This window comes from Bufo bufo, chromosome 4 (genome assembly GCF_905171765.1).
Source record: "Bufo bufo chromosome 4, aBufBuf1.1, whole genome shotgun sequence".
In the NCBI taxonomy this organism is placed as follows: Eukaryota; Metazoa; Chordata; class Amphibia; order Anura; family Bufonidae; genus Bufo; species Bufo bufo.
Window position 1 is genome coordinate 230,687,758 of NC_053392.1, and position 27,781 is coordinate 230,715,538.

At 43.7% G+C, this 27,781-nt stretch overlaps 1 protein-coding gene across 1 annotated transcript in view; it reads left to right on the forward strand.

Moving 5' to 3' along the window:
- Positions 1-27,781, forward strand: part of MB21D2 (Mab-21 domain containing 2) — an 81,960-nt gene that overhangs the window by 51,568 nt on the left and 2,611 nt on the right. The gene's annotated exons all lie outside the window — the stretch shown is intronic.

Genomic DNA, 27,781 nt, shown 5'->3' on the forward strand with positions numbered 1-27,781 from the left:
TTCGTAGTGCTCCCGCAGGCTTCCGATCTGTGCCTCCACACTGTATCTTGCGATTGCGGACCCATTCAAGTCAATGGGTCTGCATCCGTAATAGTGTTCACAAGGCCGCGGACCCGAAATACAGGCATGGACCGCCTATGGTCAGCCATAATGAAGTGGGGCAGTCAGCTCTTTACCGACACAGTCTCTGAAACATATAGTATACATTTTGTGGTTTGGCTATAAAATCGCAATGATGATTTGGTCCATTGCAAAGCCTGCATTCTCGAGAGATGTGGTCCTGCAAATCTATCCGACGTGGATTGAATTCTAAGCAGTTTCCACAGTTTGACCCTACTTATCCAATAATGTCATTTACCGTCAAATCAGCACTTTGTAAAAAGAAGAACAAGCCATATACATGTGTTCAGCTATAAAGGGAGCACTGTCATGGATTAACTCTGACACGTCAATAGCTTCTAGCTATTTTTTTATTTTATTTTTTTGAGGAATTATTTAGGGACCAATAATGTAAATGCTGACTTAAGCTCCAAAGGCTTATCCCAGTGCCATATTGTATACAGTACATTCGTAATGGAATGAGACATTTGTGCAAGGAAGGACACTCCGACTTTAATCATTTGTGCTGTATGTTAAAAGTAGCATAAACTGGCTCTGTAGGCTTCTTTTTGAATATCAACCTTATAAAAACCTAATTCACCAAGTGCGACAAATAGGATGTATAAAGGAATAAAAGGGGTTCATATATCAAAACCTAATTATTGTATAAGATTGATGGGGGACGTGATGTAATCCTAAAGCCTATAGAGTAGGTTGTATATCCAGGGAAATGTTTTTGTATAGCTGCTGGCACACTCCCCATAGACTAGGCTGTGCACATCTAAGACGTACCCACAGTCTACGAGTAAATGCATATACCATATTTTCACTCTATTTTTCGCTATTAATCATACATACACATGCCATGCTTATATATGGGTTAAGTCAGCCCACCATAGTGTGTACACAATCAGCACTGATATGGACTAATTAATGAGCAGGGCTGGGCAACCCCATACACAGCATCAGTTTAGAAAATGGACAATACAAACATATTAAAAATGACCAGAAGAAGTAAAATTAGTAAAAAGCCTAAACCACTATGTACAGTGTTCTTAAAGGGGTTGTCTCGCTTTAGCAAATAACTTTCTCTACATAATAAATGCTAATACAAGTCACTTACTAATGTATTGTTATTACCCATATTGCTTCCTTTGCTGGCTGGATTCATTTTTCCATCACATTACACATTGCTTGTTTCCATGGTTACGACCACTCTGCAATCCATCCGCAGTGGTCATGCTTGCACACTATTGTGGAACGCCCTAGCCCATGTGTACTCCCACGGTCCCGACCACCAGAGAGGCTGATGCTATAGTGTGCAAGCACGACCACCACTGATGGATTGCAGGGTGGCCGTAGCCATGGAAATGGTGCAGCGTATAATGTGATGGAAAAACAAATCAAGCCAGCAAAGGAAGCAATATGGTTAATAACAATACATTAGTATTAACTTTCTCTGCAAGATAAAGGCCATTTGCTGAAGCGAGACAACACCTTTTTAATATAAATAAAATACAAAAAATGAATAAATTATCATCCTATGTCTACATGCACACGACCGTGCCGTTTTTTTTGCGATCCGCAAACTGCAGATCCACAAAAAACGGAAGCCGTCCGTGTGCCTTCCGCAATTTGCGGAACGGGCGGCCCATTGTAGACATGCTATTTTTTTTTATTTTTTTTGCGGGGCCTCCTGGAAGGAGCAACGGATGCAGACAGAACACGGAGTGCTGTCCGCATCTTTTGCGGCCCCATTGAAGTGAATGGGTCCGCACCCGAGCCGCAAAAACTGCAGCTCGGATGCGGACCCGAAAAACGGTTGTGTGCATGAGGCCTATCTCTGCGGTAATGCAAACCTTCAGGTGAATAAGTGTTTGGTGTTTACATCCAAAATGCCTCGTTTCAATAGACATCGCTTTAGATCACCTATGGTATACAACTTAACCTTTTCAAAATGTCTGGATGCTCTGGACATGTTGCACTGGCTGTTAGTAGTGATATCGTTAATGCTCCAGCGCACGCACTTTGTTGCCTAACAGAAGGTGCAGAATCCGATTTTTGGTAGGTTTAGCAAAAAGACACATTCTACGTGGATGTGTGCCACATATATATAAAAACCAGTGCAGTGTAACCCGGTCTTATGGGTACTTACTGTTCTCAATATACTAGGTGCAACTGATTGCCCAATAGTGGGTGCTTTTTGAATACAATTCTTCAACCGTGCGACGATTTTTCATCTTCATTGAGTATGGGTAAATATTTATTAATATGTTGTATTTGAAAAAATTGAGGGCTATACTGTGACACTATCACCAGAGCAATGGTCCCGTTTTGGTTTTTATATTTGTCGGTACCAAACAGTAATTGGTGTCGGGATAATCTGTTTACTTTGCCCAAGGCACGTTCTAACATCCAGGGGGCAGATCAGGACAGCTTCATTTGTCCTGCAATTACACTTGGCACATATTGTTTCCCCCATAGGGATGGCTTTGAGGGAATACATAGGATGATTTGTTTTAGCATGTAATATAGTATTTACTGAACTTTTTTTCCTGTGTGTGGCTGTAGCTATAATCTGCCCTAGAATCTAATTAGTCCATATCAGTGCTGATTGTGTGCACACTATGGTGGGCTGACTTACCCCATATACAGTACAAACCGGATTACCAAAAAGTTGGGACACTAAACAAATTGTGAATAAAAACTGAATGCAATGATGTGGAGATGGCAAATGTCAATATTTTATTTGTAATAGAACGTAGATGACAGATCAAACGTTTAATCCGAGTAAATGTATCATTTTAAAGGAAAAATACGTTGATTCCAATTTTCACGGTGTCAACAAATCCCCAAAAAGTTGGGACAAGTAGCAATAAGAGGCTGGAAAAAGTAAATTTGAGCATAACGAAGAGCTGGAAGACCAATTAACACTAATTAGGTCAATTGGCAACATGATTGCGTATAAAAAGAGCTTCTCAGAGTGGCAGTGTCTCTTAGAAGCTAAGATGGGTAGAGGATCACCAATTCCCACAATGTTGTGCAGAAAGATAGTGGAGCAATATTAGAAAGGTGTTAACCAGCGAAAAATTGCCAAGACTTTGCATCTATCATCATCAACTGTGCATAACATCATCCGAAGATTCAGAGAATCTGGAACAATCTCTGTGCGTAAGGGTCAAGGCCGTAAAACCATACTGGATGCCCGTGATCTCCGGGCCCTTAAACGACACTGCACCACAAACAGGAATGCTACTGTAAAGGAAATCACAGAATGGGCTCAGGAATACTTCCAGAAACCATTGTCAGTGAACACAATCCACCGTGCCATCCGCCGTTGCCAGCTGAAACTCTACAGTGCAAAGAAGCCATTTCTAAACAAGTTCCACAAGCTCAGGCGTTTTCACTGGGCCAGGGATCATTTAAAATGGAGTGTGGCAAAATGGAAGACTGTTCTGTGGTCAGACGAGTCACGATTCAAAGTTCTTTTTGGAAATCTGGGACGCCATGTCATCCGGACCAAAGAGGACAAGGACAACCCAAGTTGTTATCAACGCTCAGTTCAGAAGCCTGCATCTCTGATGGTATGGGGTTGCAAGAGTGCGTGTTGCATGGGCAGCTTGCATGTCTGGAAAGGCACCATCAATGCAGAAAAATATATTCAGGTTCTAGAACAACATATGCTCCCATCCAGACGTCATCTCTTTCAGGGAAGACCCTGCATTTTTCAACAAGATAATGCCAGACCACATTCTGCATCAATCACAACATCATGGCTGCGTAGGAGAAGGATCCGGGTATTGAAATGGCCAGTCTGCAGTCCAGATCTTTCACCTATAGAGAACGTTTGGCGCATCATAAAGAGGAAGGTGCAACAAAGAAGGCCCAAGACGATTGAACAGTTAGAGGCCTGTATTAGACAAGAATGGGAGAGCATTCCTATCTCTAAACTTGAGAAACTGGTCTCCTCGGTCCCCAGACGTCTGAGTGTTGTAAGAAGAAGGGGAGATGCCACACAGTGGTGAAAATGGCCTTGTCCCAACTTTTTGGGGATTTGTTGACACCATGAAATTCTGATTCGACATATTTTTCCCTTAAAATGGTACATTTTCTCAGTTTAAACTTTTGTTCCGTGATTTATGTTCTATTCTGAATAAAATATTAGAAGTTGGCACCTCCACATCATTGCATTCAGTTTTTATTCACGATTTGAATAGTGTCCCAACTTTTTTGGAATCCGGTTTGTATAAGCAGGGCATGTGTATGTATGATTAAGACCACTTGTCGGTCAAAATGCATCAGATGACAGTGGGGATGTACTTATCTTTTTGCAATAAAGGAGTGATTTTTACTTACAACACACTAGATGCCTTCTCTACCTTCAAATTGCTTATTGCTAAGGATGTGAACAAGCCCAGAATCCGTGCAGTGACCTGTTTGACTCCAAAATCTGGAGCTGGATTACATTTTCTCTATACACTGTACTCGCCACGCTGCATGGTCCTAACTGCCTACAGCTTCAGGATGTAGTGCGCACACTAGGACCTTACCCTGTATGACTCCAGGTCACAGTGTGGTGTGGGCCGGAGAGGAACAGGGTATGGAGAATGCGGCTGAATGAGTGGTGGCACCATCCGGAGAGGTAACTTTTTAGTTATTGGCAGTCTGATGAAGATTGGGGGGGGGGTCTGATCTGAGGTCTAAAGATTGGGTGACTTATCTGAGGTTTCATGAAGATTGGGTGTCTTATCTGAGGTTTCATGAAGATTGGGTGTCTTATCTGAGGTTTCATGAAGATTGGGTGTCTTATCTGAGGTTTCATGAAGATTGGGTGTCTGATCTGAGGTTTCATGAAGATTGGGTGTCTGATCTGAGGTCTGATGAAGATTGGGGGTTTGATCTGAGGTCTGATGAAGATTGGGGGTCTGATCTGAGGTTTCATGAAGAGAAAAAAATGTTTTTCCTCTTCTAAATCCTAGGTGCTTTTTGAGTAACACTGGGAAATGTGTGTTGAGTGGTTTGGATTTAAAGCTCAGAGGCATCCACGTTTATTTATCAAAACTTCCATCAGGCCGTGTGTCTACTGGTATTTATACCAGTACACTCCTATTTCACCCTAGGAAGCCACTATAACTGTATTTAGATATTTGTCCCGGAAAGCTGTGATACAGTGCTTTGTGTTTGATACTCCGTATGCCCACGGTTAATCATATAATACATCTGTGGACAAGGTTCTGTCTATGTAATCTACACCTTCTCTGTAACTTTTGGATTTCATCAGTATTTTCTGCTTAATGCAATAAAGTTGCCCGATTGTCGGTGCAGATGAGGGCCGCACTTACATGCCATAATCGCCTCTGCTGTTGGAAAAATCATTGTTCCTGGGCAGCAGATAGCGATGTAGACAAAATGATCTGCTGCACAGAAATGACTGGAAGACACGATCACCCAATGAATGACCATTTGGGTGGTCACTGGTACCTTTTATACAAACTCTAATCTTCCCCCGATAAATGGCCTGATTTTATCAGTCAGGCTCATACACATCACAATGTGAGTACAGACAATAGAATCGTAGTCAGGCAGGAGCTCGCTGTATCAGAACCAACCTACATTTAACTGCTTAGGTGCAGAACATGGTCATCTTGACCTCTAAAAATCAGGACATACCTGGAATGGAAACCGTCTGGGAGATGTGCAAATAGTGTGAATATTTCAGGTTTTGCATTGGCGGTGTTTGCATGCTCTTATTGCTTAGAGGAGGGGAGTAGTGTCGTTTATTTCTAGCTGCACATTTGACTGCACCTTTTTTCTACACAGAACATGGGTGAAGCACAGATATTTACTTAACCTCTTCCTGACTAATTTTCCTTTTTATTTTTAACTTTACACAATGTCTGAGGGCTTTTTTTTGTTTTTTTGTGCGACAAGTTGTACTTTCTAATAACACCATTTTGTATTGCATACATTGTACAATTTGAAAGCTGGAAAATTGGGGTAGAATTGGAAAAAAGTTTATGGGTTTCGTTTTTGCGGCAGTTCCTTTGTATTAAAACTGAACTGTTGCTGTAATTGTACTGACTGAGAGAATTAAAGTGATACCACATTTTTATAGTTTTTCTTTTATTTTAATACGTTCACCATATTCTGACCCCAATAACTATTTCATATTTACATCTGCTGAGTGGTGTGAGGGCTCATTTTTTGCATGACTTGCTGTAGGTTTTATTGATACCATACATAGGTGTATTGATCACTTTTTGTTCCATATTTGTATTTATTTATCTTTTGAGAGGTGAAGCAACAAAAAAATGCAAATCGGCCATTTTCCTTTTTTCTGTTATGATGTCCACTGTACTTGATAAATTCTTAAATTTGAATAGTTTGGACATTTTGTGATGCAGCGATGCCAGTAATGTTTATTTTTTCATTTATTTATATATATATATATATATATATATATATATATATATATATATATATATATATATTTTTTTTTTTTTTTTGCATTTTTTTTTTTTTAATATGGGGTAAGATGTGATAAAATTTTTACACTTTCTTTTACATTTTTTTAAAGTCCCCCTAGGGGACCTGAAAATGCAATTATTTGATTGCTTCTCCCATAAGCTGCAATGGTGATTCATTGCAGTCTATAGGAGATTCGCTATGTTCCTGCAGACATAGGAGCATTGCTGTGGCAGGTCTTGGATCCTTCAGAAGGCTCAAGGCTGCCACAGCAGCTGAACAGCTCCTTCAGTCTTGGCAGGGGGGTGCCATTCAAGCCTCGGGAACTCAGAACTCCCAGAAAAAGACCTCTCAAATAGCGTAGTCGCAAAGGACCACAGTATCGGAGGGGTTAAATGGCTGTATGATTATCAACCATCATGGACTTTGCCTCCGGGTGTCTGTCGTGTAAAACCTAATGTGAACATTATTACTTATCTTTTTTCAATGACTGTTGCAGCATTCGTCAGACAGACACTGGGTAATCCTAAAAGCCATGTCACCAGTAACACCCTTTTATAGTGTCATTAGACACGTAGAATCGCTTACTAGCTCTATAAAATCAGGGAAAACTGTAGCTTTATTGTTCCAATACTCTCCATAAACCACAAGTCTAAAACAATGTATTTTCCTTAAAAGTGCTGACCGATGTTCTCAGCCTGGAAGATTAATGTGCTGTACTATTGTTTCCATTCTCATGTGATCGGGCCTTAGAAAGACACCCCAGTTCTCTGAATGCATTCAGCTATAGAAATCTTGCCCCCTACTGTTGGGGAGAAAAAGAGGATGACAAATAGAAATTATTGTATATATGAAAAACTAGCATGAATAGAAATGTGTTTCTCGCGGGAGGAGGTGAACGGCGCCATCTTTACACGTACAGCGCGTGTTGGTAAGGGGTTAAAAGATGATTCTTGTTAAAGGGAATCTGTCACCTAGTTTGAGCATATTAAACTGTTAACATAGCAATGTTCAATAAAGTACCTTCATTTCAGCAAGGGTCTTCTTTCTTTTATTCAAGTTTTCATTTTGATCAAAAAGCGATCAATAAATTTACTCCCACATCGGAGCCGAACAGCAGAAAGAAAGGAGGATGCAAGGATCGTGGGGTGAATAAATTATATGACGTAGCGGAGGGGGCGGCGCTGTGGGAGTAAATTAATTTATGAAGAGGCGTGCTGGGCTTGAAATAAAGGCGGGCTGGGCACTGCAGGGGGGCGGTACTGGGCACTAGAGGAGAGGAATAATGCCCCTCTGGGCACCTTAAAGCTTAATTAGCATATTTGAAAAATCGCTTTTTTATTAAAATGAAAACTTGAATAAAAGAAAGAAGACCCTTGCTGGAATGAAGGTACTTTATTGAACATTGCTATGTTAACAGTTTAATATGCTCAAACTAGGTGACAGATTCCCTTTAATTATGCATTTTATCAATGGTAGCTTCCAAGCTATTGAACATCTTCAGTCCGGCCAGTGCCCTAGCTGATAATAGACCAATTCACGGGAACAGAAGTTTGTGTCCAATAATTAGGACGTGTAAATGTGCTGCCGATCACTCGAAGAAAGAGCAAACCCTCATTCGTCAGGTGAAAGCATTGTTGATGCGGACACCAAAATCATTGTTCCTGGACAGCAGATTGTCCTGTGTAAATTGTTTCTGGGCAGCAGATTCCAATCAATCTGAAGGTGTTAAGTGAGAACCCCATACAGAAAAGATGAATACTTCATGTAAATGCAGCTCTCACCTCCACTGACGAGCGGGCAATTATTGGGATCAAACTGTTTATGGTCCAAGGTGAATAAAACATTGGTTGTGTTGACTAGACTTCAAACTACATCACTAGACTGGATGTGTGATCATTGAGGGAACCACCTATAGAGGTATTATCTTTGAATTACCAGTGTACAAAATCCTACATTTTTGGGTGAAACTTCTGAAAATAAGACCATTGACTTGTGATTAGATAGATAAGATGGAGCCCCTATGCTTATGTTTGGCGGTCTGCAGCCTTTAGCCTCAGTGCTTGTGGTTTTGAATGGAGTAGAAGTAATTTGGCCCTTGTTTCCTAAGGACATGTTGTGACACCAGCAGCAGCGTAAATGAGCGCTGAATGTAAGGGAGCATCTGCAGGATCGGCGTGAAGTATCCTCCAGCAGCATTGCACACACTTGGCTAAGCTGGAGACAGCCGCTGCCATGTGATATCCAGCATTCAGTAAGCCCGAAGAGATGAAAGTAAAAATAAGCTTTTATTGGGAGCTGTAATTTAATTTGGTCAAACATGCACGTGGGAGGCAGACGGGATGATTTTCTGATGGCTGACCATGGCCAAAAGCATTATGTTACATTTATCATATTTAATTCACTTAACAGAAAAAAAAAATCAAAATGGATGATTTGCGTTTTTTTCCCGTTGCTTCACACCTCAGAAAAAGACCTCTAAAATGCTGTGAGTTAAAGGGAACCTGTAATCCACTTTATGCTGACCTCACTGATAGACAAAAATGCTGATTTCAGCGGTGTGTCACTGATGAGCTAAAAGTGGTGCTGAGAACCAGCATCATTATCATTTCAGCCCAGGCCTTGAAAAGAGTCAAATCTACCTGAGAAGAGTCCTGGTTATTCATAATCTCCTGCTCTCACCCATCTGCTGATGATTGGCAGTTCTCTCCTAGAAAGAAAGAGAGAAAACTAGGTAGAAGACTGTCAGTCATCAGCAGGTGGGCAGGAGAGCAGGAATTCATGAATAACCAGGACTCTTCTCAGGTGGCCGGGACTCTTTTCCAGGCCCGATCTGCAATGATTGTGATGTTGGTTCTCGGCAACCACTTACTTTTAACTTATAAATGACAGACCGCTGAAATCTACTCACCTGTCTCTACTTCATACTGCCGTTTAGTATGGACAGCATAAAGATGATGACAGGTTCTCTTTAAATGTCCATGATGGGCTTATTTTATGATGATGTAGGCCGTCCGTGCCCATATTGTGGACTGCAAATAGCTGGTCCGCAATATACGGGCACTGGCTGTGTGCACTCCGTATCACAACTGAGGACCCATTAACTTGAATGGGTCTATGAGCCGCAAGATAAAGTCCGAAGCGGAGGCACGGATTGACAGCCTTTGGAAGCACTACAAAGCGCCTCAGTGGGATTTCAGTCCGTGCCTCTGCACCGCACAAACATAGAACGTCCTATTTTTTTGAGGTGCGGATCGCAGACCCATTCAAGTTGGTGGCTCTGCGTCCGCAAACGGCGTACACTCTGACAGTGGCCATGCATTGTGGACCGCTATTTGCGGTCCACAATATCGGCACAGACAGCCTACGTTCGTGTGCATGAGGCCTAAAGGTTTTAGGGGTTTTTGTTTTTCATTTTGGCTTTTAAAGGGTTTTCTGAGTATAATTTCTATACTTGGGATAGGTCATCAATATCAGATGGGTAGGGGTCTGTCATCCGGCACCCACACCAATCAGCTGAGCTGCAATACCAAGCGCAGCGGCTATCCAATGTACACTTTGCTTAGTATGCTCCTTTTTAACCTACTTTTGGGTGTTGATTTCCCCAAAGCACTGCGGCCTCTTCAAATAGCTGTTCAGCGGTGGTGTCGGACTTCCAATGTTCAGATATTGATGACCTAATCTGAGGAAATTTCATCAATATTTTTTACTCCTGGAAAACCCCTTTAACCTAGGAGCAAAGTCCAGTTGTGCTCGTATAGTGTGGATGTTGGTTTCACCAGCCTCTTAGGGCTCATTCACGTTTTAATATTTCAGAATTGTGCAAAAAAAAGTTTTATTTGCACATTTTTATGTGCCTGACTTTTTATTTTATTTTAGTACTTTGCATGTTCCAATGGGTTGGTATTGGTAAAGAGTTAATAATTTATTTCTGGATGGCAGAAAAATAAATTCTAAAAGGACCCTATAACTAGTGTTAAGCGAACTTGTGTTTTAAGTTCGGCATCTAAAGTTCGGGTTATCGAAGAATCGCATTATGGATTCTAAATTCCGTTTTGGTCCGTGGTAGCGGAATCCAGAACGCGATTCTTCGATAACCCGAACTTTAGACGCCGAACTCAACACTCAAACACAAGTTCGCTCAGCACTACCTAGAACGCATTCAGAAGCGATGCACTGCAGCTTCTTTTGCAGTATAGTGCGCGCTATAAAGCACTTAAACTTCCAGTAGACAAATTAGCTCTGTTGGTGCGGTTCCTCTAAAAGAGAATTGTCAGCAGAATATTTTACTAGCAGAAGTCTTTGAGCAAAGCTATTAACGCACGTGTTAAAACAAGACATCATGGGCGCCTCATTATTAATGTGTTGTTATTATGTATTGCTGCGTGCCCTTTCTGGTTCTAGTTTATGCCATTGTTACACTGTAAGTGATCACTGACACAAATCCTTTTCTGACTGCAATGTATACAAAATGTGCAAAAGTAGATGTGTAACATGGGGAGAGCACATACTCTTAAAGGGTACTCAGGCCATTTACAGCTGCTGCCAAACATAGTAAAGGTAGTGATACAGTTACTTACCCCTTTTTTTTCCTGCCGCTTCCAGTGGCGCCGTCCAGTTCTACACCACTGACATTATCTTCCTGGCTGCAGCAGTGACATCCCGTGCACACCGGTCGCCAAGCAGCCAATCACTGACCCTAACAATACATGGAATGTCACGACCACAACTAGAGAAAGCAGGTGGTGGCAGGGAGGACCAGAACGTGACGGTGGAAGTGGCATTGGAGAACACTGATTATTTATTTTTTTATCTTAGACCAGTGATGGTGAGCCTTTTACAGACAGAGTGCCCAAACTGCAAACCTAAACTCACTTATTTATCGCAAAGTGCCAACATAGCAATTTAACCTGAATACTACAGTGCAGTATATAGTATATCTTCCATGTACTTTATCATTTGGCTATAGTAGCCTGCCTACATTCAGTGCGCTGCCTGTGCCATTCATAGTGCGCCCTGCGCTGATGAGTGGCAAGAAAAGTTCATGCATATTGTTACACCATAGACTTTTTCCCAGGGTGCTGGTGCCCACAGATAGGGCGCTAAGTGCTGCCTCTGGCACCTTCGCCACCACTGACTTAGACCATGTAAAGCAGCTGCAGGTAAACCACCAGACAACTGCCTCTTCTAGTAGTTTTTTTCAGTAGACTGCTGGTCCATGGTGGTCAAGAGACACTGCTGCGGAACAAGATGGGGTCAGGCAAAACCTTAATCACGGACAAGCCGAGGTTAGGGCAGGCAGCGTTTCTGCAATCCAGAGTCAGGCCGAAGAATCAGGGCAGGCAGCTCAGGGTCAGTATGGAGGTCAGGACAGACAGCAAATGGTCAAATCCAGAGTCAGGCAGAAGTCTATATACCAGAGATCTAAAAGAAGACAATTAGCACACTTTTGCCAGTAACTAGAGAACTAGACGTTATTACTCGGGCATCCTCCCACAGGGGAAGGGGACTTAAAATAGGCTGTCCCGGTTCAAAGCTGAACCTGGACTTATCCCCTTCTTTGCCCAGGCAGCCCCTCTGAGTAAAGCATCAGAGTATTTCATGCTCTGATGCTCTCCCTTGTCCTGCGCTGCATCGCACAGGACAAGGTCTGTTTTTTGTTTAGATTTTCACACTGCTAAGTGGAGGCTTCCACCTAGCAGTGTTCCTGATGACATCACCGGAACTAATGGGCGGGCTGTAGCACTGCCCTAGCCTGTGTGCAGCTCAGCCCCATTCAAGCCAATGGGGCTGTGTTGCAGTACCAAATACAACTTCTATATGATGTGTGGCACTGTGCTTGGTAAGCACCTGGGAGGCCGCAGCTTCCCGAAACAGCTGATTGGCAGGCATGCTGGGACTCGGAACCCCGCTGATGTGATATTAATGACCTATCCTGTGGATAGGTCATCAATATTATTTCCATGATAACCCAAGCTTTATGGTCGCCTTAAAGGCAATGGAACCAGCATGGTAACTATTCACATTACCTACTGATACAGAATTCAGTCCTTTGCCATCTGGTGGGTGGCTGTATACATGGTGGTTAGTGTCACATGGCTGAGAACTACATACATCTGGTTGTCCATGAATTAGTGTAAATGGCAATACTTTTTTGGCTGCACGACTTGTACAGATAACAGAATTGTGTGCATCACTTGTACGAGCTGCACATAAAACACATGGCAGCACATTACTGCCACACTGGCCTCATAAACTGTGTGCCCGGTGTATTCTTTCACTCGGTAGCCAAATGGCACAATATGGACCTGTACAGATCCTCTTTCTGTAAAGCAGGAGAGATGGGTGGTGCCACGTGGCTCTCACTGCCCAGCTATAGGGTAGATTACTTTAGGTTCTGAGATTAATTTATAGGCCATGTGCACACAGGGGGCGTATTTTCCACACATATTATCATGTGGAAAATCCACAGTGTAATAGTTACAGCTATGTAGATGAGATTTTCCAAGTCTTACGTACCGTACATGGTGCTGCAGTATTTACAATCTACACTGCCATGTGCACGTACCCTTAGTCTTTGTATACTCTGCCATGTTCTGACGGAGTGTGAAATCTGTATATTTAATCACTAAAAGGCCCCTTTCACACGAGTTTTCCGCGCGGGTGCAATGCGTGACTTGAACGCATAGCGCCTGCACTGAATCCTGACACATTTACATTCATTTCAATGGGTCTGTTTTTTTCCACGCATCAGTTCTGCGTTGTGTGAAAAACGCAGCATGTTCTGTATTTTGCATTTTTCACGCAGCCCTGGCCCCATAGAAGTGAATGGGGCTTCAGTGAAAAACGCATTGCATCCGCAAGCACGTGCGTGTGCGATGCGTTTTTCACTGATGGTTGCTAAGAGATATTGTTTGTAAACCTTCAGTTTTTTATCATGCGCGTGAAAAATGCATCAAAACGTGTTGCACCCGCGCGGAAAAAACTAAACCACTGAAGGCAAAACTGACTGAACTTGCTTGCAAAATGGTGCGAGTTTCACTGAGCGTATCCGGAGCCAATCCGTCACGCTCGTGTGAAAGAGGCCTAATGGTACACAATTGGTTTTGGTGGCAGACATATGGTTGTGACACAGCAGTGTGAATAAAGGCAGGTGGTAGGGGAAAATAACACAATGGAGTTTTACTCGAATTAGGCTTTTTGCAAACCGCAGCAATCATCATAACACTGGAAATGTAGGGTGCACGCTGCTTCGGCACCCTGTAGCCGGAGAGGGCTCGAAAGGTCCATCAGATCCATATGTTGGGCCCAGAAGAGCCCAGGTAGAGTTTCTGCATTGGGGCCTAGTGTTTCGCGAGGACAATAGGTCGGGGGAAATGATGTCGCTAGGGTGAGGTGGTGAGGAATAAATGTTCTTAGCAGATGACGTCTGATATAATTAAAGGTCCTCTCATCTTGCCATGCTCTATTATTTAGAAGTTATATCCAGCATCCATGGCTCTGTAGATCACCTCCAGATGAATATTTCATTTTAAAAACTAATGAAAACTGGGAAAAGAGAGCTGTGCAATATTTTCTAACTAGCCAATCTCTCCTATATCGAAATGAGCAGTGCGTTCTAGGAATGCACGGCGCTGCTGCATCTCCCAGAGCCTCGGGGAGCACACCATGAATTAGAAGTACACCGAGAAGAAGATGATTCTGCTGCGCGCTCTGCTCTGTATACAAATTTATTCCTCATATCTGAACACATCTCTGCTAATCGGGCTCACATCCAGTTTTATTACTTTTTTTTTTAGCCATGAAAAGGGGGGAACAATTTCTACGTACGTTTAAATGACCAGTGCAAGAAAAAAAAAGGTGAAGGTCGCCTATGGAGAGATGGGTGCTCTGTACAGATGGAGGAAAGGGGTCTTTACTGTAAGAGCAGAGCTGTAAAGCTGTGATAGAGCAGTAATATATATTCTATATCCCCCTATCCTATAGAAAACCTTTTTAAGGTTCAGCCATGTCACTGTGTTCCCACAAAATTTTAACTCCTATCAGACTAGTACCCAGAGGTGTAACTTAGAGTTCCTTGGTCTCAACATATGTAGCTAAGCCCATCAACAGGAGCCATTTAGAATATCTGTGTCTTCATGTGTGGATACCAGGGCCGAGGTCTAGCTGTTCTGCTAGTGTTGTAGAACCTGTGGGAATTAAAAAATATATCATGAGACCCGATAACATAGTAACACGGCTACATTATAGTACATAAAGGACCCCAGCGAGTAATATAGTCATAGGCTGTAAAATATTTCTGTAGGGATCAGCAACCTCCGGCACTCCAGATGTTCTGAAACTACAACTGCCAGAATTCTCTATTCACTTCTTTGGGAGTTGTGAGAACCGCCAAGTATGTTGTGTATGCTGGGAGTTGTAGTTTCACAGCAGCTGGAGTGCTGAAGGTTGCAGATCCCTGCTCTACAGTGCTGGTGGTTTTCCTTCACATACGGTAATGCTGCGGTCATTCAGGCCTGGAAGCAGTGCAGGACCCATCAAGCATGACTAATTGGACCCTCATATCCCCTTCTCTAATGAATCTTCCTTCACTCCTGTAGACTGCTTTTCTTTGTATATTGATCACGTATTAAAAATCACTGAGGTGCCTTAACCTTTAAACCGATTGATTCGGGTTGTAGTCTAATGGCCCTCACCCATTTCTGCTGGACGCACTAATGGATTGCATCTGTTGATTTTATATTTTTCCGTTTTCTCCTTAAATCCATGTATCTATTTATTCACCTCTTGGTAGAATTTTAGCTGCCAAGTAAAGGGACCATGTGGTTCAAAAGGTGTTTTCCAAACTTCAGGATGACCCATGGCCCTTGTGGAGCAAGCTTTTGTAATGACTAATGGGGGTCTCCTTTTTGTTGTGGGCCCTCTGGTGTCTTGCTGGGAGAGAGGCAGGAAATGGAAGCCCAAGAAACCCGCGTCTGTTTCACCCTCTGACTCATGATACAGGAAAATCCGTGGGAACGCCTGGCCTTCCCCCTGAGACGGAGCTGTAAATGGTTCCTGCTATTAGTCCACTTTCACACTGGCGTGTTCAGGGATCTCACAAGCGGTCCAAAACGGATCAGTTTTGCCCTAATGCATTCTGAATGGTAAAGGATCCGCTCAGAATGCATCGCTTTGCCTCCGATCAGTCTCCATTCCGCTCTGGAAGCGGACACCAAAACACCGCCTGACGATGCAGAGGCAAACAGATCCGTCCTGACACACCATGTAAGTCTATGGGAACGGATCCGTTTTGACAATGTTAAAGATAATACAAACGGATCAGTTTTGAACGGATGCATGCGGTTGTATTATCGGTGCAGATCCGTCTGTGCAGATCCATGACAGATCTGCACCAAACGCGAGTGTGAAAGTGGCCCAAGTCACAAGCCAGTGTATCACGGACGTGTGCTGTATGTGTTCTTCACGGATAACACAAGTACCTATTCACTTTAATGTGTCTATTTACACATCCGTGTTTTAGCGCGGTCTGTGGTTTTAGCACGGATTCATGCTCTATTTAGTCTGTGTTGACGGATGTATCACGACCATTATAGTCTATGGGTCCGTGAAAAACACAGATGCCATCAGTGTTTCACAAACTCAGCTGTGCAGTCTGTGAAATGCACGGAGAACAGAAAACGGACACACAAACCTAACACTGATCATTCATGGACAAATCGCTTACTATCTTATCACAGATTTCATCACGGACGTGTGAATGAAGCATAAGGATTGTGAACACCACTCATTTGGGTGGATTTATTCAGCAGGTTAGCTTTTTGCCTGGATTTCCACGTAGCGTCCGGAAATCAATAGCCACACGATTTTGAACTTGACTCCATTAACCCACAAAATAAGTGGTGTGTGAAAACCCAGCCTTAAAGGGGTTGTCTACAATAAATAATTGATCATTTAGTTACCTGGTAGATCCCTTGCCACCACTGTGGTACTCCTGGCCCAGATCTGTTTACCCCACTGGAACCATGACTACGGCAAAGAGGCCAATGATTGGCTGCAGCAGTCACGTGTCGTCACTGCTGCAGCCGGGTAAACAGATACCAGAGCGGCGGTGTGCTGCCGTAAGTAGCGATCAGACGGATCCTCTATGTTGTCCTCTTGAAACCAAACAACCCCTTTAAAGCTTGGGGACAAAACATAGATCCCGTTTAGTGCCCTGCTAGGAAACCTTGGCTTTGAGAGTCCTATATTTAGTGCCCAAAACTGAATTGAATAGAAAATGCAGGGGGCCCCCTTCTGAAAGGTTTATTGTGCCATATATCTGTCTACCCCTTCCATCAGCCGAGTCTGTATTTGTACGGCAGGCTTGACTTACATGTTGTGGCATTGATGGGGTTAAACCTGTGGAGAAGAATCTGGACGCCGTCCCTCACTGTTTTATGTCCCACAGCCCCATGATGTCTTATTGTGGGGTCAGAACTGCAAATTCTCCTACCATCGCCACATTGCTCCCTCAATAAATCACCCTCTCCTTGATATGCTTATGGTGGTCTCCTTTTTGTTGTGGGCCCTCTGGTGTCTTGCTGGGAGAGAGGCAGGAAATGGAAGCCCAAGAAACCCGCGTCTGTTTCACCCTCTGACTCCTGATACAGGAAAATCCGTGGGAACGCCCGGCCTTCCCCTGAGACGGAGCTGTGAATGGTTCCTGCTATTAGGCTACTTTCACACTGGCGTTTTGGCTTTCCAAAACAGATCTGTTTTGCCCTAATACATTCTGAATGGAAAAGGATCCGCTCAGAATAAATCAGTTTCCCTCCGTTCCGTCTCCATTCCGCTCTGGAGGCGGACACCAAAACACTGCCTGCAGCGTTTGTGTTCGTCTGATGAAACTGAGCCAAACGTCCTGACACACAATGTAAATCAATGGGCACGGATCCGTTTTCTATGACACAATCTGGCACAATAGAAAACGGATCCGTCCTCCATTGACTTTCAATGGTGTTCAAGACTTTCTATGTTAAAGATAATACAAACGGATCCGTTCTGAACGGATCCGTCCATGACTGATCCGCACAAAACGCAAGTGTGAAAGTAGCCTAAGTTTTGTGTACCACGCTAAACGAATCTTGTCCTGGATCGTGGCGCCCTGATCCGTTTGATCGCCGTGCAAAGGAGATCATGCAATATTTAAATCTGAATTCATTGTCGGTAAAAGCTTTTACATTCCAAAACTTTAGCATTAAAGGGAACCTGTCGCCGGGATTTTGTGTATAGAGCTGAGGACATGGGTTGCTAGATGGCCGCTAGCACATCCGCAATACCCAGTCCCCATAGCTCTGTGTGCTTTTATTGTGTAAAAAAAACTATTTGATACATATGTAAATTAACCTGAGATAAGTCAGAGCTTGAAAATATGACTCTTCTCTGGTCACACAAGCAAGATATGACTCTTTTATGTTAAATTGCATATGTATCAAATCGTTTTTTTTACACAATAAAAGCACACAGAGCTATGGGGACTGGGTATTGCGGATGTGCTAGCGGCCATCTAGCAACCCATGTCCTCAGCTCTATACATAAAATCCCGGTGACAGGTTCCCTTTAAATGTAAATCCCCTCAGATCTCTGAGCTAATAAGATGACTTGCATTTTATGAATGTAGCGAGATGAACGCTGATGCTGCCCTCTGCTGGAAAACCAGCGTATCAGGTCATTAAAGGCACAGTAGCCATTTCTCTAGTGAAAAGAGGATATTGCTTTATTGTAGCTGAGACATCTTATGCAATAAGTCATTTATTGTAATCCAATGTAGATTATATAGAAACAAAAACATAAGCATTTGCCATGGTTGGTTTTTTGGCATGGTTAGGTGATACTCCATATCTAGGATGCTTATATTTTTATTTTTTATTTTTTTAATGATGGGCAGTGGTATCCCCTTCTCATTTTTAGGGAGCCTATACATGTTCAATAGCGGTCAACCAGACGACTCTCTCTCGCGACTCCTCGCCCCCCCAAACACACATGTACATGCTTGGTTGAAACAATAATGTATGTGTTGTCAATGAAGAGAGAAAAGAAAGCCTCCTCTAGACATCTGATGGCCTCTTATCTCCTGTTAGTGGCCCTGTAACCTCTCCTGCATTCCCCTTGTAATAACTATGGAGCATCTATTCTAATGTCTTTCCTTTATTATTCCTGCTAGAAGTTATGAATGAATTACTAGCAGTTTGCAATGAAGGTCTAGCGTTACCATTTGGGGGTGTCTCACTGCACAATCTGTCACTGCAGCGCTGATTGGATGTCAGACTGCACATACACACACTCCCAAGTAGTAACACCCAGCTGGACCTTCATTTCAAACTGCTAGTAATTCATTCATAACTTCTAGCAGGAATAATAAAGAAATTACACTGTCAGAAGAATAGATGATCCAGAACGATTACATGAGGGATGCAAGTACCGTATTTTTCCCTTCATAAGGCCTCATGCACACGGCCATGCTGTTTTTTTTTTTTTTTTTTTGCGGTCCGCAAATTGCGGATCCGCAAAAAACGGAAGCCGCCCGTGTTGCCTTCCGCAATTTGCGGAACGTGCGCCGGCAATATAAATGCCTATTCTTGTCCGCGAAGTGCGGACAAGAATAGGACATGTTATAGTTTTTTTTAGCGGGGCCACGGAAAGGAGCAACGGATGCGGACAGCACACTGAGTGCTGTCCGCATCTTTTGCGGCCCCATTGAAGTGAATGGGTCCGCATCCGAGCCGCCAGAACGGCAGCTTGGATGTGGACCCAAACAACGGTCGTGTGCATGAGGCCTAAGGTGCATTTTTTTCATCCCAAAAGTGGGGGGAAAATGCCCCTGCATCTTATGGGGCGAATACTAATGAGCGCTTCCATTATGTGAGCGCTCGTTAGTACTGGAGGACGGGAAGCGGTAAAGGCTCTGTACTCACAGCTTCCTGGTCCTCGGCTGTGCAGTGGCTGCGCTCAGTTTGAGGGCGCTCTGTGACCTCATGCTGTGCGCGCAGTTTCACAGCACAGCTGGCAGCAGTAGGAAGAAGATGGCGCTGGAGGTGAGGAGCATCTAGAACAGGAGAGATAAATGTTTTGTTTTATTTTAAGTTCTCTGTGGCTGTGGGCTGATATGGGGGCTGAAGAGAGGCATGGAGGCTCATATGGGGCTAATGATAGGCATGGGGGGCTCATGGGGGCTAATGAGAGGCATGGGGGGGGGGTCATATGGGGGCTGAAGAGAGGCATGGGGCTCTTGAGGTCTGATTGGGGGTCATTCACATTGAGGTCTGACCTTAGGTTTTATTGGGGTCTTATTAACATTTGGGGTCTGATTGGGACTATGAACTGAGGTCTGATTAACATGGGGGTCTGATCTGAGGTCTAATGAAATTTTTTTTTTTTATTGTCCTCCTCTAAAACCTATAGGCTGATGTGTCTTAGGCCTCATGCACACGACCGTTGTGTGCATCCGTGGCCGTTGTACCGTTTTCCGTTTTTTTCACTGACCTATTGACTTTCAATGGGTCCGTGGAAAAATTGGAAAATGCATCGTTTTGCAGCCACATCCGTGATCCGTGTTTCCTGTCCGTCAAAAAAATAAGACCTGTCCTATTTTTTTTGACTGACAACGGTTCACGGACCCATTCAAGTCAATGGGTCCGTGAAAGAACACGGATGCACATAAGATTGGCATCCGCGTCCATGATCCGTGGCCGTAGGTTACTTTCATACAGACGGATCCAAAGATCCGTCTGCATAAAAGCTTTTTCAGAGATGAGTTTTCACTTCGTGAAAACTCATATCCGACAGTATATTCTAACACAGAGGCGTTCCCATAGTGATGGGGACGCTTCTAGTTAGAATATACTACGAACTGTGTACATGACTGCTGCCTGGCAGCACCCGATCTCTTACAGGGGGCTGTGATCCGCACAATTAATTGTGCGGCTCACAGCCCCCTGTAAGAGATCGGGTGCTGCCAGGCAGCAGGGGGCAGACCCCCCTCCCTCCCCAGTTTTAATTTCATTGGTGGCCAGTGCGGCTCCCCCTCCCTCTATTGTAATATCATTGGTGGCCAGTGTGCGGCCTCCCCCCCCCCCCCCCCCCTCCCTTCCTTTATTGTATTAACATTGGTGGCCAGTGTGCGGGCCACCCCCCTCCCTCCCTCTATTGTATTATCATTGGTGGCCAGTGTGCGGCCCCCCCTCTATTGTATTAATATCATTGGTGGCAGCGGAGAGTTCCGATCGGAGTCCCAGTTTAATCGCTCTGGGGCTCCGATCGGTAACCATGGCAACCAGGACGCTACTGCAGGCCTGGTTGCCATGGTTACTTAGCAATATTACAATATTAGAAGCATCATACTTACCTGCTGCGCTGTCTGTGACCGGCTGGGAGCTCCTCCTACTGGTAAGTGACAGATCATTAAGCAATGCGCGGCACAGACGTGTCACTTACCAGTAGGAGGAGCTCCCGGCCGGTCAAGACAGCGCAGCAGGTAAGTATGATGCTTCTAATATTGAAATATTGCTAAGTAACCATGGCAACCAGGCCTGCAGTAGCATCCTGGTTGCCATGGTTACCGATCGGAGCCCCGCTGCCACCAATGATCGGGTGGGGGAGGCCGCACACTGGCCACCAATGATAATACAATAAAGGGAGGGAGGGGGAGGCCGCACACTGGCCACCAATGATAATACAATAGAGGGAGGGGGGGCCGCACACTGGCCACCAATGATAATACAATAAAGGGAGGGAGGGGGGGGCAGGGGGAGGCCGCACACTGGCCACCAATGATATTACAATAGAGGGAGGAGGGGGGCCAGGGGTGGGGGCCGCACACTGGCCCCCAATGATATTCAAACTGGGGAGGGAGGGGGGGTCTGCTGCCTGGCAGCCCCTGATCTCTTACAGGGGGCTATGATATGCACAATTAACCCCTCAGGTGCAGCACCTGAGGGGTTAATTGTGCGGATCACAGCCCCCTGTAAGAGATCAGGTTCTGCCAGGCAGCAGGGGGCAGTGATGTGCACAGTTCGTAGTATATTCTAACTAGAAGCGTCCCCATCACTATGGGAACACCTCTGTGTTAGAATATACTGTCGGATATGAGTTTCACGATCGAACTCATATCTGACAGTATATTCTAACATAGAGGCGTTCCCATGGTGATGGGGACGCTTCAAGTTAAAATATACCATCGGATTGGAGAAAACTCCGATCCGATGGTATAATAGGGACTCCTGACTTTACATTGAAAGTCAATGGGGGACGGATCCGTTTGAAATTGACATTGACACAATATGGTGCAAACGGATCCGTCCCCATTGACTTGCATTGTAATTCAGGACGGATCCGTTTGGCTCCGCACGGCCAGGCGGACACCAAAACGACTTTTTTTTATGTCCGTGGATCCTCCAAAAATCAGGGAAGACCCACAGATGAAAAAACAGTCACGGACCAACGGAACCCCGTTTTGCGGACCGTGAAAAAATACGGTTGTGTGCATGAGGCCTTATAGGGCGGAAAATACGGTAGTCGCTAAAACAAACATGTCAGGAGAGGTTACTTGTCCTCATAGTTTCCATTGATATTTGACCACCAGAATAAAGCAGCATGATAAATTAAAGACCCCCTACAAAACTGTCTGTCATTGTGGCCTCTGGTAGAAGTGAAACCTTGACAGCAGTGTGAACAGAACCGTACAAAATACAGCCTGGTGTTTTTTTTTAAGTAGTTATAGAAGACCAAGGCACCTTTATGGGAGAACTCCAGTTGTACTTTGTTTCTCTAAATTGCTTGAATATAAGAGATATAGTCAGACTCAGGCTACTTTCACACTAGCGTTGTTTGAATCCGGCGTTCAATTCCGACACCGGAACTGCCCGCCGGATCCGGAAAAACGTGTGAAAACTGATTACATTTGAATCCTGATCAGAATTTTGATAACAATGAAAAAATGCATTGGAAAAAACGGATCCGCCATTTATGGACTTTAACTTTTTTTTTCACATTTTTCGGGTTTAACATGCAAAAGCCGGATCCGGTTTGACGGAACACACGGCGCCAGATCCGGCGTTAATGCAAGTCAATGGGAAAAAGGCCGGATCCGGCGTTCAGTCAAAGTGTTCAGGATGTTTGGCCGGAGGTAAAAATACAGCATGCTACGGTTTTCTGAAAAGCCTGATCAGTCAAAAAGACTGAACTGAAGACATCCTGATGCATCCTGAACAGATTACTCTCCATTCAGAATGCATTAGGATAAAACAGATCAGTTCTTTTCCGGATTTGAGCCCCTAGGACGGAACTCAGCGCCGGAAAAGAAAAACGCTAGTGTGAAAGTACCCTCAGTATAGATCTGAAGTTTGTAGTTCATCTGTTACTCCCCCTAGAAATGTATGACAATGGAAACAGAGCATGTGTCCCTACACAATCTGATTCTGTAAAAAAAAAAAAATCTGCGCCAACTGTTGACACACTTGTTTAACAAAGGAAATGTGTTAATCTGTTCATACATTTCTTGGAGGATTAACAGAGACACCACACAACGTTGAGTTCTAAATCAAGGCTGTCCAGAATTGTTCTTTAATGACGATTACCAGTATTACTAATATATACATATCGGGAGAGAGAGAAAGAGAGTATTGTTGGAGTAAGGAGAATAGTTGCCTATCTGTATCATCCAGTTTTATTAGAGCATACATGCCTCCTAGTGGTCGTTACAGTGTATTACACAGAGATTGTGAATGTATTTTTGTCCTGAAGTGATGAGGAGTCATCTAACAGGACTGGCTTGTCACTACATGTACACACACATACTGTATATACAGTATTCTGTATACATACGGAGGCACATTTATCACACTAAGTATAGCAGAAACATGCTTTGCAAGAAATGTAAAAAAAAAGTAAAGAAAATAAGGGGACACGGCTAAACATAGTCACTCCAAACATATTATTGAAGGGCACCATATTTGCATATAGCTGTGCTGCTAGATGGTGCTTTACGGAGACTAACTTCATAATTCAGCATTGCGAAGCATGCCAAACTTTTTCGGTCTGATTGGAATTTTGCCGAAAACTTTTTGTGCCCCTGTCTGTGGGTGGCCAATTACCCCTGAGATGTACAAATCCGCAATAGCATGAGCTCATTTACAAAGAAATATGCTGTTAAAGAAGCACTCCCACAAAAATTTTTATCCACTGACCTGTTAGGTACCTATTGGAAGGAAACTGTAGTGAAGGTATTTTTTATATTGTTTAACTGGTGGCTGTAGTTGCGAAGTATCCCTTCCTTCTGATCCTCAGCTGTGTCATGTGATCAACACTCCGACTATCCAAATAACACAGCGTCTTTTTTTTGGACATGAAGTCAGTTTCTCTATATATTCCTCAATATCAGTCTCCTAGTAATGAATAGAGAAGTAACTGACTTCCTGTTCTATGTCAGTGTTGGTCACATGACACAGCTGAGGTTAAGAAGGGAGGGGATAACTCACAAATATAGTTGCTGGTCACTATAGTCACTACAGTTTACAACAAGGACCTTTCTAACAGGTCAGAGAATAAAACTTTTTTGTGAGAGTGCTACTTAAATTCTAATGTAAAAGTGTCCTTGTAACCTAAAAGGCTGCAGTTGTGGGGGAAAAAAACTGTATAAAAATACTTAAAATTTTTATAATCCCAAGGAGCTCTAAAAATGAAAGGTGGAATCTGATTGGTTGCTAGGGGTGACTAAGCCAGTTTTCCTTTACACCAGTTTTGATAAATCTGCCCCATTGTTTGCAGTGACGGTAATCGGATACCAACATGGATCCACATTAAAGGGCTTGTCCGGCCATGTATATTGATGACCTATCGTCAGGATAGGCCATCAATATCAGATCAGCGGAGGTCCAACGCCTGGCACCCCCGCCGATCAGCTGTTTGAGGAGGCGGCGCTCCCTCTACTTTACACTACACGTTGTCTCCTGTGGAGCGGTGGCGTAGTGTAATTACAGGTAGTCGTTCCATTCACTTGAATTACACTGCATTACCGCACCGCCTCCTCTTCAAACAGCTGATCGGTGGGGGTCCTGGGTGTCGGACCCCTACCAATCAGATATTGATCAATCCTGACTAGTATAGGTCATCAATATATCTGGCAGGACGACCACTTTAAGCTCTGGTTTCAGCTGACTTCACTGTAATCCCCAACAGGATGTGATTTATGCCGTTTTAGCAAATTTCTATAGTAACGTTCCGACTGCTCCCGTCTTATTGTGGATTGTGGCGTGATCTCCAAGTCTCTAACCATGTAAATACCTTCACTTAGAATTTAGAGCTTAGAGAAGCACAAAACTCATTATACCAGTGAATAGCCGCGCCACTTTTTCTTATAAACTCTCTGGATTATGCAAAGCCTTTACATTTTATTTCCACATTATTTTAATGTTCCTCAGCCTTTCCTATTAAATTCAGAACAATGGTTAATACAAGATTTACTGAGACAACTGATCCTAATTGATCTAGTAATAGGCCTGTCGACAAAGAATATCTTAATCAGTTTAACAATTAATAAGGTTTTCAGTACATCCGCCTGGAGGGTTACAAGACCCAGCATGCAGCCTATAGGTCTAGGGGGACTGTGGCTCCATCTAGTGGTGAATGAAAGAACTGCACTATATCAACATTTTCCAAAACAGTTCTCTCTGTGCATTCACTATATGGATAGTATTTGTGACATTCAGTGATAAAATGATTAGTTTATTGGCTTTATCAGATTTTACAGTCATAGAGCTGCATGTTTGTGTAGTATTTATGTATTCGGGTTATGAGATGTCTGGCAGATACAAGTTTTATAACTGTCTGGACTTGGTTAGAAATGGTTATAAATGATATTGGCTTCCTCACTTTAAATGAGGAATCATGCGACCTTGATATAGTACATGGATACCAAGATCTCCCCAGTCTTTGCTATGCTAGATAGATTTCAAGCTGGCAGCTCAGGGAATGTGTCCTTTCTCAGGGAAGTTGGGGGCATGTCCTTTCTGCTGCAGCTCTCTCTCTCTATCACAGCTTCTAAATGTAGATCTGGTTGCAGTTGAAGAATGGAGCTGGGTTTTCAAACAGACCTTCAGCGGAGACAATGTTCTGTTTCGGTTCCATTGTCTCAGTACTCACTTTTACAAGTGAATGGCCCCTTTCAAACGGTCAGTATTTGGTCAGTTTTTGGTCAGTTTTTGTAAGCCAAAACCAGTAGTGGAATCTACAGAGAAAAAAAAATCATTCAAATATTTCTGCTTCATCTGTTTTGGACCCACTCCTGAGTTGGTTTACAAATACTGACCTAATACTGATGCAAAATACTGACCTAACGCTGGCTAATGGGTCTACAGGGAAAAAAACTGCCAGCACAGTTTCATACCGGCGGAGATCAGGAAAACTGCTGCCCGCAATGCCGGAATGCAGAGAGATCGCAAGCGCTAGTGTGAAACTAGAAAGAGAACGGTAAACCAGCTCAGTTTAGACCAGGGATACACCACCTGCGTCCCTCCAGCTGTTGCAAAACTACAACTCCCAGTATGCCTGGACAGCCTACAGCTACTGCTGGAGGGCCACAGGTGGAGCACCCCTGGTATATACACAGGAGGTCTGAACGCTGTCACTGCACCCAGTGGACTTCTGATCAGAGTAAGGCCATGTTCACACATTCGGGATTCTGCCAGGACTTGGATCCAGACTCCTTGTGTAAATCCTCACAGAATGCATCAATGTGAATGGGGTGCTTTATATCCCATGCAGCGGAAAAAAATCTGTGGACGATACTTAATTCTCTGTGGATTTTAAAATCCACAACATGTTCATTAGGGCTCATTCAGACGGCCGTATGCTGTCCGCAAAAATGCGGATCAGTTTTTTTGCGGATTAGATGCTGTCCCATTCATTTCTATGGCGCCTTTTTCTTCCATTGCACGGCTCAGCAAATGAAACCTGTCCTATATTGGTCAGTGAAAATCAGGACATGGCCCTATTGAAGTCTATGGATCAGCAAAAAAACGGAATGCAATCAGTTTTTTTGCAGACATGCTGAACTGTCCGCGAAAAAAACTGATCCGCATTTTTGCGGACAGCATACATCCGTTTGAATGAGCCCTTATTACTCTCAGGGATTCTGGAAAGGACACAGAGCAGTCCAGTGAATAACAGTGGGACTAAGCCACGTGGCCCTTCCGGGAAAATAACCGTTTTAGCCTTGGATTTCTGCTGCAGATTTGAAAAATTCATATTTGATTCAGCAAATTCTGAATGTGAGAACAATGCAAGTTGTAGACGTCTAGGGCCGTCGTCTGAAACTGCCGATTTCCCAGGCCTAATTGTACATGCATTGTTGACCCTATAACCACTCTTGCATTATGGATAGGCCTCAGATTGATTGAGGGGTAAAGCACTAAAAAAAGGCTGTCCATTAGCCTCAGTTAGTCTTAATGCACTTGGCCTGCTTTTATATGGATTGTCTGCCAAGTTGAACGTTTTCTTAATTGATGCGTAAAAGCTTGAGAACATGGCAGACAGGCCTGGCATTGATCTGACGAGGCTTCGGAGAGCGGGTAGCAGGTTTACATCAGCAGTGCCACCTGGTCTAATTAAGCATCCTGTCTGAAACCCCTGGCATTTCAGTGTCTGTCCATCCCGAGAGCATTTCTAAAATTTACATTTTAAACTAAGCTTCATAATTGGTGTCATAATTAACACGCATTCGAATGAAACCTTAACTGTTTGCTTGCTGTGTCAGTAGAAGCCTTGCTTTTGCCGGTGCTAGCCAGTTGATGGCACTGGGCTTGTCTTCCAGACCTAGTAGCCCAGTATATATAGGGGGAAATGTATCCTACTGCTGTAAATCAGATCAGATTCAACCAATCAGATTCCACCTTTCATTTTTCAGAGTTCTTTTGGAAAATGAAAGGTAAAATCTGATTGGTTGTTAGGGGCAACTAAATCAGTTTTCCATTACACCAGTTTGATAAATCTCCCTCACAGACTCAGAACTGCCACTCTCCTCCCCCTACGGTCCCTTTGGCAGCTGCCATGGTGGTGAACATGGTAATGGTTCCTGATAACCTCGGCAAACCCCTGTTTTTGCTGGAGAAGCAGCCACGGGAAAACATTACATGGAGTCCATGTTAATACATGAACAGCTCTAGTCTGCCAGAACAAGTGC